The following is a 10816-nucleotide window of genomic DNA, read 5'->3' as shown; positions in this document are numbered from 1 at the left end:
AGGAGGCCTGTATCCCATACTGGAATGCCTGGTATCAATTCCCACTTCTGCTTTGGACCCAGCTTCCTAATAATATGCACCCTGGGAGGCAACATGTACTCAAGTACTTGAATCCCTGCAGCCCACATCAAAAACCTGGATGGAACTCCTGGCTCCTGGCTTCAGCTTGGCCTTGCCCAGGCAGTTGTAGGCATTTGGGGAGTGAACCAGCAGATGGAGCCTGCCTCTCTCTCTCTCTCTCTCTCTCTCTCTCCCCTCCCTTAATTTCTCTAACTCTGTTGCTCTGCCTTTTGAATAAATTATTTTATTTTAAAAACAAAAATACAAATATCAGAATTAAAAGACCAGTTTATTTGCACACAAAAATCTTCTGAAATCCATGCATGGTTTTTTCATAAGATGCATTTTCCTTGAACTTTCTAAAGATGCCTCATATTTAGATTTACTCTCAACCAAAATATTTTAAAAAATGAAGTAAGCTAAAAACAAATACACTGGACAAGTTCTTCTTTTTTTTAAGATTTTATTTATTTATTTGAGAGGTAAGGTAGAGTTAGACAGTGAGAGGGAGAGACATAGAGAGAAAGGTATTCCTTCTGTTGGTTCACTTCCCAAATGGCAACAATGGCCGGAGCTGCACCGATCTGAAGCCAGGAGCCAGGAGCTTCTTTTCATCTCCCACGTGGATGCAGGGGCCCAAGGACCTGGGCCATCTTCTACTGCTTTCCCAGGCCACAGCAGAGAGCTGGATTGGAAGAGGAGCAGCTGGGACTAGAACTGGTGCCCATATGGGATGTCGGCGCTGCAGGAGGAGGATTAACCTACTATGCCATGGCACCAGCCCCTAGTTTTTCTTTTATTGTTTTTCTATTTTTTTAAAGATTTATTTATTTATTTATTTGACAAGTAGAGTTACAGACAGTGAGAGAGAAAGGTCTTCCTTCCATTGGTTCACCCCCCAAATGGCCACTATAGCCAGTGCACTGCACCAATCCGAAGCCAGGAGCCAGGCGCTTCCTCCTGGTCTCCCATGTGGGTGCAGGGCCCAAACACTTGGGCCATCCTCCACTGCCCTCCTGGGCCACAGCAGAGAGCTGGACTGGAAGAGGGGCAGCCAGGACTAGAACCAGGCGCCCATGTGGGATGCCGGCGCCACAGGCGGAGGATTAGCCAAGTGAGCGACGGCACCAGGCCCTTATTGAGTTTTTCTACTTCATACTTTCCAGAAAATTGCTAAGAATAACAATCTGCAAAAGAAAAGAAAGTCATAATCCTCTGGCATTCACTGAGCGTTTATGATACATTCGCAATTCGCAATTTGCTGACCATGGTAAAATTTTACCATCAGGTAAAATTAACATTGCAAGGTTCCCTAAGGAATTCCTTCTTCCCAGAAGACAAAAACAGCTCCAGAAAACCACTGATTTAATACTGTCTGTTCCACTCCGCAACCAGCCTCCACTTTGAAGCTTTGAAGATTGGCCATCCCAGCTTCAAAGCCAGCCGTTGATTACAATTATAAACAACGTCCCCTTCCTTATCATTGATTTGTCTACACAGTATCATCTGCAAAGCTGCCATGCCACTCTAGCCCCCTGGAAGTAAAGGTATTTGGGGAGGGGCTGAAACATACTCACCGTGGGATCTCAGATTATCTGATCGGCTCCGTGAGTCTACGGTGGAACCTGTGTCAGGTCATGTCTGCGGAGCATTCCCTGTAAGACACATCATTCCCGCAAGCTCAGAACAAAGATGTAACCCCACGCTGGAGTTGCAGCCTCACAGATTCCTCTCTGGTCCTCCCTCCCCCAACCCTGTGTGGAGTAGAGTTAGAAAAACCTGCTCCACATTGTGGATGCAGAGTTTAAAGATTCTAGTTCACGGTCTAATAGGAAAACAGATGTATTAGTTACCGAACTATGTGAAGCAAACTAAAAGGGAAGAAGTGACTTCTTCATGAAGCAGTGCTAGGAAAATGAGACTTTTTAAAAGTACAAATGAAATTATAGGGGGCAGGCATTTGGTGTAGCGGTAAAGACTCTAGGATTCACATTCCATATCAGAGGGTCTCAAATCCAGTCCCAGCTCCAATTCAGCTTGCAGCTTCCTGTTAACACACACCTTGAGAGGCTTAAGTAACTCAATTCCTGCCACCCACGTGGGAGATCAGAATTGAGTTCCAGGCTCCTGGCTTGTTTGCTTCAAGTATTTGCAAAGTGAAACAGTGAGGACAAGACCTCTCTTGCTCACTTGCTCTCTGTCTCTCTAACTTCCAAATAATAAATAAATAAAATTGTTTAAATGGAAGAAATCTTTGGTGGGCAGATATGACTTAAATGTATTTACTGCTCAAAAATAGATTTGATCACCTAAAATAATTAAAACATCTGTCAGAAAATATCTTATGTAAAATTAAAATCAAGCAATAAAGAAGAAAATCTGGTTTTGCTGCATCTGTTGCATGAATGAAGACTGCTGTCAGTATTCAGACTGCCGACCAGTGTTCCAGAAAACACAGACATCAGTCTGAACAGGTGCACAGCTCCCAGAGGAACCTTGCAGAGAAACCTGCCACATCAGTGTACGTCTCAGCCTCCTTGGAAATCAAAAGAAGAGGCTCCGGGTTGACAAACGGTGGAGAAAAAGAAGGAACTCCGACCGTTTGTAGTCAGGTACAGAATACAATCAAGGGGATTACCCTGGGCTCCGTGTCACTCACTTCCTGACAACACGGTTATTCAAGAGAATGGATCTCTTGTTGAAATCTGAAAATCCTTGAGTGAAAAGTACATTCGAAGGGTTTGGATGAGACCAGGTGTTAGTTGTTCAATATCTCAGGCTCAGCAAATAAATTAGTCCTTGAAGGAAATGAAATTGAACTTGTTTCAAATTCAGCTGCTTTGTTTCAGCAGGTAACAACAGTTAAAAACAAGGATATCAGGGAATTTGGGGATGATATCCACGTCTCCGAAAAAGGAACAGTTGGGCAGATGAGTAAGAACTGGAACTTGCCAGGCGACAGAAACAAGAACTCCTCAGTGTAAGGCTGATTTGTGGTATTTTAACAGTGTGATGAAAATCTATTGATTTTTAAAAGAAAATATTTTCAAGCAATACAGTAAAAATTGTAATATTATTTCAATTATTTAGTTAATTTTTTATTGTATTTGAAAGGTAGAGAGATAGAGATAAAGAGATCTCCTACCCACGAGCTCACTCCCATGAGTTTGAAGCCAGGAGCCCAGAACTAAATCGCGATCTTCCATGTGTTACTTTGGCATCACCCTCTGCTTCCCAGAGTGTACCTTGCCAGAGTGTACATAATCAGGAAGGTGGAGCCAGGACTAACACCCAAGGACTCTGATGTGGGATGCAGGCACTCTGAGTGTCATCCTTGCTGCCAGGCCCATCTCTACTCCCCTCAACATGAAAGAAGTTGTTAGAAATTAACAAGAGAAATAAGTGACATGCATTACAAAGATAGGCATATGCAATTAGACAATTCTCAGGAAAACACAACTGGCTAATAAACACACTAGAATACAATTAGCCTTACTAATTACCAACAACTAATAATCAGAGATGTGCAAATTAAGACAATAATGAGATTAAAAACTGGTAAGACAATGAGAGATGTTTGCCATCAGGAACTCCTAGTTTGGAATACAAACTGGGTTATATTAAAGCAGATAAGTAAATATATTTTGAACCAATAATTTTACCTCCAAGAATCTTCGCTAATGAAATAATCATATATTTGGGAGGGTTTATATACAAAAAGTTGATTGTAACATTAGTTATAATTGCAAACATTGGAAACAATTTAAATCCCCCAAATAGAAAAATAGTTAATTAAATTCAGATTATCAGTGAGCTGTGGATGTGTGGAGCTTATGCGAATGTGGGACAGAGAAGAAAATACCACACAGTGCTACACAGCGGCTGTTCCTGCATGATGAGTTCATGAGTGACTTTTTCAACTTTATATTTTTCTGTATTTTCCAAACACAACAAACATGTATCCTTTCATAAACTGACAACACATTTTTAATTCTTGAAAGATTACAAATCTCTTGGTTTGGGAGAAGATACTTGTAACCCAGGAACTATGTGAATTTATGGAGTACTTGGAAAAGCCTTCTTGCAATGGTCACTTTTTGAATGAAAAACATTTATGTGGTCCAGCATTGTGGCATAGCAAGTTAAGCCACCCCTGCAGTGCTAGCATCCATATCCAAGCACCAGTTCTAGTCCTGGCTGCTCCACTTGTGATTCAGCTCCCTGCTAATCCACCTGGGAAGGCAGTGGAAGATGGCTCAAGTGCTTGGGCCTCTGCACCGACGTGGGAGACCTGCATAGAGTTCCTGGCCCCTGGCTTCAGTCTGGCCCAGCCCTGGCTATTGTAGCTATTTAGGGAGTAAGCCAGCAGATGGAAGATCTCTCCGTCTCTCTCTTTCTGTCACTCTGTCTCTCGAATAAATAAATGAATCTTTGTTAAACAATGTGATGTTTGCAAGATGGAGACCAAGAGGAGCACCAGGTAGAACTACAAACAAATTCTACTCTGTAACTACAACCTCCTCCTAGACTGTACTCAAGCATGAAAATTTATGTCTTTCATTTTTTCCCTCCAGTTGTGAATTAAATAAAACACATCAGACTCCCACCAACCCTGTTGGCCATCTACTGATGATTGGATAAAGAAATTGTGGTTTATGGGCCAGCATTGTGGCACAACAGGTTAAGCAGCCACTTGCAGTGCCAGCATCTCATATGGAGGCTGGTTCAAATCCAGGCTGCTCCACTTCCAGTCCAGCTCCCTGCTAATGCCTGAGAAAAGCAGCAGAAGAAGACCCATATGTTTGGACCCCTGCCAGCCTTGTGCAAGACCTGGATGAAAGTCCTGGCTCCTGGCTCCTGGCTTCAGCCTGGCCAAGCTCTGCCCTTTGCAGCCTCTGGGAAGTGAAGCAGCAGAGGGAAGATCAATCTCTGTCTTTCTCTCTCCCTCCCTCTCTCTCTGTACCTAAATAAAACAAATCTTAAAAAATAATTCTCTCTCTAAAAAAGGAAAAAATTTATATAACAAAAAAAGAAATTGTGGTTTATATGCACAATGGACTACAACTCAGCCATAAAAAAGAATGAAATCCTGTCTTTCACAACAAAATAGATGCAACTGGAGACCATTATGCTTAGTGAAATAACCCAGCCCCAAAAGACAAATACGTTTCCTCTAATATGTGCTAACCAATATACAGAATACAAAAAATATAATGTATTAGTAAAATTGACATTTTAAGATTTGGTTATTGATTATAGTCCTTGTCTATGCTCCTGAGGAACAGTGGTTTTCTACTTACTACTTGCTGAATTCTTTTTTAGTGGAGGATTAAACTTGTGATTCTAAAGTAAATTGAAAAATATAGAAAAATAAGAAAGGAGAGAGGAGGGAAGGTGGGAGCAAGGGAGGAAAAGAGGGTAGATTGGAAAGTATCATTATGCTCTTAACACTGTGTATGAAATTTGTTACCTTTATATAAATAAAATAAATTTTTAAAAAGTACAAAAAAGGGGCAGAGCTGTTGCACAGTAGGTAAGCCTCCGCCTGCAGTGCCAGCATCCCATATGGGTGCCAGTTTGAGTCCTGGCTGCTCCACTTCTGATCCATCTCTCTGCTGATGCACCTGGGAAAGCAGTGGAGGACTGCCCAAGTGCTTGGGTTCCTGCATCCACATGGGAAATCTGGAAGTAGCTCCTGGCTCCAGGCTGGCCCAGGTCCCACCATTGCAGCTATTTGTGGAATGAACCAACAGATGTAAGATCCTCTCTCTCTCTCTCTCTTTCTCTCTCCCCACTCCCCTCTCTCTCTGTAATTCTATTATAAATAAATAAAATTAATCTTCTAAAAATTAAAAAATAAAGCAGGGACAGGCTCTCAGCAAGGCAATTTCTCAGGTTATTTTCTTCTCCTTCCTAATAGCTCCATAACCCAGGGTCTGTGCCAGTGGCTGCCGCCTCTGCCACCAGTCACCGCTCACAGGACATGGGGTGACTCCTGTGCAATGGACAGCTGATCCAGGACCAATGTGCAGTTGACATTTGAAAGGTAGGAGACAAACTGGGCCCCACAGAGTCCCTCTTTGGGTAATATTAACTAAAGGTAAAAAAAAAAAAAAAAAAAAAAAGGACATTTCAGTGGGTTTGGAAAGAGACTGCATGTAGGCCTACCTGGCCCTGAGTATGAAAAGTCAGAGCTTTTGGGGCTCAAGTCTCCAAAGATCCAACTACACAGCCAAGCTTTGACTATGCCGATGGAACCCCTCCCTATAAGGCTTTTCTCTTGATTTCCTTTAGTTCCGATGTCTTCTTCTCTGACCTCCAGGCTTCCACGTCCAATCATCTGCTCATGGTCTCCACTAGGATGCCAGCAGGAACTTCCGTACCTTGAAAACCAAACACTTGATCTTGTACTCCACCTGCTCCTGGAGTCTCCCTCACTCAGTAATGGCCACTGTTGCCTCTGTGTCATTCAGACCCAAAACATGGGAGTCTTTCCAAGTTCCTCTGTCTCACATACACTCCCATTTAATGGTTTGGTTTTTACCTATGAAATGTGCACAGTTCCACTACTTGCATGTCACCTACACAACTACAGGTCTGGTCCAAACCATGATCACCTGTCTTGCCTTATGTCAGAAATCTCCTAACTGGCTTCCTGCTATAATCCTTGCTCAGAACACTCTGATTGCCTGCTCCCTCTCTGGTTCTCATCACAGCCCACTGACCCCTACGTGGTTTGCCCCCTCCCTTCCCCTTTCCTCTTCTGTGGGGAGCAGGACCTGTCTCCCGCAACATGGCGAAATAAGTACTGAGACTACCGAGACTAGACCACTGAGACTATTAAGACTAACTCTATGCATCTGATCTCCTGTCATATGTCGCTGAGAGAGAGTAAACAAATCTTACACAGCTGCCTCGTCAATTAGCTGATTCCTGACCCAACCCCTTAAAAGGGGGAGAGAGACAACACGCGGGCCCCCCTGAGAGAGTTGGTCGGAGAGCTCGCAGGTGCCGCTGCTCCGCGGAGGCGGGGGAGCGGCAGCAAATCCGGGAAGGACCGGGGAGAGAGAACAGCGTCTGGTCCGGTGCTGCTCCTCTGCTCGCGGAGGAGTGACACTCTTCCATTGCCCATCCCACATTAGCTCTTCCACCACGTATCAGTCTCCCTGATGCCAGTAACATGAAGCCGACTCAGCCCTCTCACTGAACATCACTCACACGTGCACCCCAGGGCCTTTTTGCTTAAGGTTTCTTCTCCTTGGGTGCCTGTTCCCTAGACATCTGCCAGCCTTCTTCCCTCACTTTACCAGATCTCTATACACGTCTCACCTTATGAGGCCTTCCCTGGCTAACTTACCCACAGTAGCACTTTTGCTGCCTTCATTCTCTCCTTTGAGGAGTTCCCACTTGTCTTCCAGGAAGTGTGCTACACAACTCCAGGGGGCAGCACTCACATCATAATCACCAAATATTTGCATAGAAATTAAGACGTTGTCCAATGATAAGCTATCCAGAGGAAGGAGTGTCCTTTCTGGTTTGCACAGCAGCCCTGCCCTTCCTCCGTCCTATTGTCTTTTTAGTTCTTCCCACGGCCTGGCCTCACAGGTGCCATCTATCTCACCTGCACCAAGTTCCACCACAAAAGGCATTTTGCTTGCTTTTATTCCCACTATTCATAGAATAGTGCTTGGGAGATATTGGATGCTTAAGATGTTTAAATGAATGAATCAAGTAGTCAAATGATATCTTGTGATTAGAGAAAAATTCACCTGTTTTCAACTCTCTTAAAAGAGTTTATCATCCTTGTGATCACATGACTCCTAAACTAAGGTAGTATCATTATACAGATTTAAAATGTATATTCTGGGGCCATCACTGTGGCTCAATGGGTTAAAGCCCAAGTCTGCAGTGCCAGCATCACAAATGGGTGACAGTTCAAGTCCTGACTGCTCCACTTCTGATCCAGCTCTCTGCTATGGCCTGGGAAAGCAGTAGAAGATGACCCAAGTCCTTGGGCCCCTGCACCCACGTGGGCGACCTGGAAGAAGCTCCTGGCTCCTGGCTTCGGATTGGCCCAGCTCCAACCACTGAGGCCATTTGAGGAGTGAACCAACAGATGGAAGCCCTCTCTCTCTCTCTCTCTGTGTCTCTCTGTGTCTCTCTCTGCCATGCCTCTCTGTAACTCTGCTTTTCAAATAAATAAATAAATAAATAAATTTTTAAAAAACATATATTCTAGATTTCCAATAAATTGCCCAAGGCCCAATAGCTAGTAAGTGGCTTCTACTGCTCCAGAGACCACATTTCCAAAACAGCATCCTGCCTGAAGAGAATGATGTTCCCAAATACAACCACCAAATAATAATGAAGCCCTGCATTTGTTAATGAAGCTAAGCACACAGGAGAAAATTACATGCTTTAATGTTTTGTAGCAGTGAATCACAATGTTTATTAGTAATAATTCCTTAATAATGGGGAATTATAGTAATTTGCCTTTAAACATTGCATCAGAAAGATAACGCAATAAACTTTTATTTTAAGCAAACCGACGAAAGAAATGTCAACAATAATATTATTTATGGGTAAAAAATAGTCACAGGAAAATTAAAATCTGAAGGCTTTATTTATGCATTAAAAAGAATAAGAAGCAGTGGAGGAAATAAGCAATTACAGTACAGAAAGTTCAAATGAGATAATGGTAGATGGTTTTTCCAGCTATTTAATTAGAAGCCTCTGCAGGCTAGGGTGGTTGTTTTGAAGCTCTGCATGAATACAGATGAGCATGTCACATTACAGCAATGTCAATCCAAGAGCACACTAGTCTAGTATTACCATTTTTTTTTTCAGGGAGGGAGAGAACTGCTTTCAATGTACAATGACATGCCACTTATTAATATTTACAGTCACACACCCTCCCTCAGCTTTCCCGGGAAACTCTGGAAGGGCATCTGAGCATAAGTAGTGGCCATCACAGCCACCGTGACAGAAAATAGGCTGCGAGCGACAAGTTCACGGATGCACAGAAAGCAGCCGCCTCACTGGCCTGCTTGGAGGTGCCTACGAAAAGCAACATCGAAACTGGAACAAGAAGGTGGGAATAAACCCAATGCTTCCTGGAGAACCGTCCTGCCCGCCCCAGCGGCCTCTGAGGACACCCCACAGCGCACACACAAGCTCACACAGGAGTGAGCTTAAAAATGATCTCTTGAGCCGGCGCCGTGGCTCAATAGGCTAATCCTCCACCTTGCGGCGCCGGCACACCGGGTTCTAGTCCCGGTTGGGGCGCCGGATTCTGTCCCGGTTGCCCCTCTTCCAGGCCAGCTCTCTGCTATGGCCAGGGAGTGCAGTGGAGGATGGCCCAGGTGCTTGGGCCCTGCACCCCATGGGAGACCAGGAAAAGCACCTGGATCCTGGCTCCTGCCATCGGATCAGCGCGGTGCGCCGGCTGCAGCGGCGGCCATTGGAGGGTGAACCAACGGCAAAGGAAGACCTTTCCCTCTCTGTCTCTCTCTCACTGTCCACTCTGCCTGTCAAAAATAAAAAAAAATAAAAAAAAAAAAAAAAAAAAAAAAAAAAAAAAAAAAAAAAAAAATGATCTCTTGATCTCTTAAAAAATTAAAACTGGGGGCCGGCGCCGTGGCGCAGTAGGTTAATCCTCTGCCTGCAGCGCTGGCATCCCATATGGGCTCGGGTTCTAGTCCTGGCTGCTCCTCTATCAATCCAGCTCTCTGCTGTGGGCTGGGAAGGCAGTGGAAGATGGCCCAAGTGCTTGGGCTCCTGCACCCGCATGAGAGACTGGGAAGAAGCTCCTGGCTCCTGGCTTCGGATCAGCACAGCTCTGGCCACTGCAGCCATCTGGGGAGTGAACCAACAGAAGGAAGACCTTTCTCTCTGTCTCTCTGTCTCACTGTCTGTAACTCTACCTCTCAAATAAATAAATAAATCCTTAAAAAAAATTTAAAACAGAATCTCATAGAAAAGTAAGTGTGGGAAGCAGTATGAGATATGGGTTGTCTCAATGAGTTTCTTTGAGATATGAAGTACTATAACAAAGAAACAGTTTTTTTTTTTTTTTTTAGATTGATTGATTTATTTTAAGACATGGTTACGGAGAGTGACAAGGAGAGACACAGGAGAGAGACCTTCCATCCACTGGTTCATTCCCCAAATGGCCACAACAGCCAGAGCTGGGCCAGGCTGGAGCCAAGAGCCAGGAGCTTCTTCCGGGTCTCCCACATAGGTCCAGGGGCCCAAGCTGTTGGGCCATCCTCTGCTGCTTTCCCAGGTGCATTAGCAGAAAGCTGCATCAGAAGTGGAGCAGCCAGGTCTGGAACCGATACCCATATGGGATGCCAGCACTGCAGGCCTTGGCTGTAACCCACTGCACCACAGCACCAGCCCCAAGAAACATATTTCAAACCCAGTTGTTGTGGGTAGAATTGTCCCCTGCTCCCTAAAAGTTCTAGGCTGAAGCCCCAGCCCATGGTGTGACTATTTTTGGAGATGGAATCTTTAAGGAGATAATAAATGTTAAAAATGAACTCACAAGGGTAGGTGTCCCTCTAAGAAGAGAGACACAAGGAGTGACGGCACACAGAGCACAGACCACATGAGCACACAGAGAAGGTGGTCTTCTCACACCTCACCAGAGAGCACTCCTGTCAGCACCCTCATCTCAGACTTGCAGCCTCCCTAAGGGTTGTTGAGCTGCCCGGCAGCCCAAGCCGACCGACTCACTAACGTTCCCCAAGCTGAT

The 10816-nt window shown here is 44.6% G+C and overlaps 1 long non-coding RNA gene across 1 annotated transcript; it reads right to left on the bottom strand.

Annotated features, from left to right (window-relative positions):
• Window positions 1-509: 509 nt before the first annotated feature.
• Window positions 510-7630, bottom strand: LOC127487500 (uncharacterized). Its single transcript, XR_007914356.2, has 3 exons — window positions 7418-7630; window positions 1638-1715; window positions 510-745 (listed from the first exon to the last, which is right to left on the bottom strand). It is a non-coding gene; the product is annotated as an uncharacterized lncRNA (long non-coding RNA).
• Window positions 7631-10816: the final 3186 nt, after the last annotated feature.

This window comes from Oryctolagus cuniculus, chromosome 14, assembly GCF_964237555.1.
Source record: "Oryctolagus cuniculus chromosome 14, mOryCun1.1, whole genome shotgun sequence".
Lineage (NCBI taxonomy): Eukaryota > Metazoa > Chordata > Mammalia > Lagomorpha > Leporidae > Oryctolagus > Oryctolagus cuniculus.
Note: the sequence above shows the minus strand (reverse complement) of the source record. Positions and strands in the feature narration are given on the sequence as shown.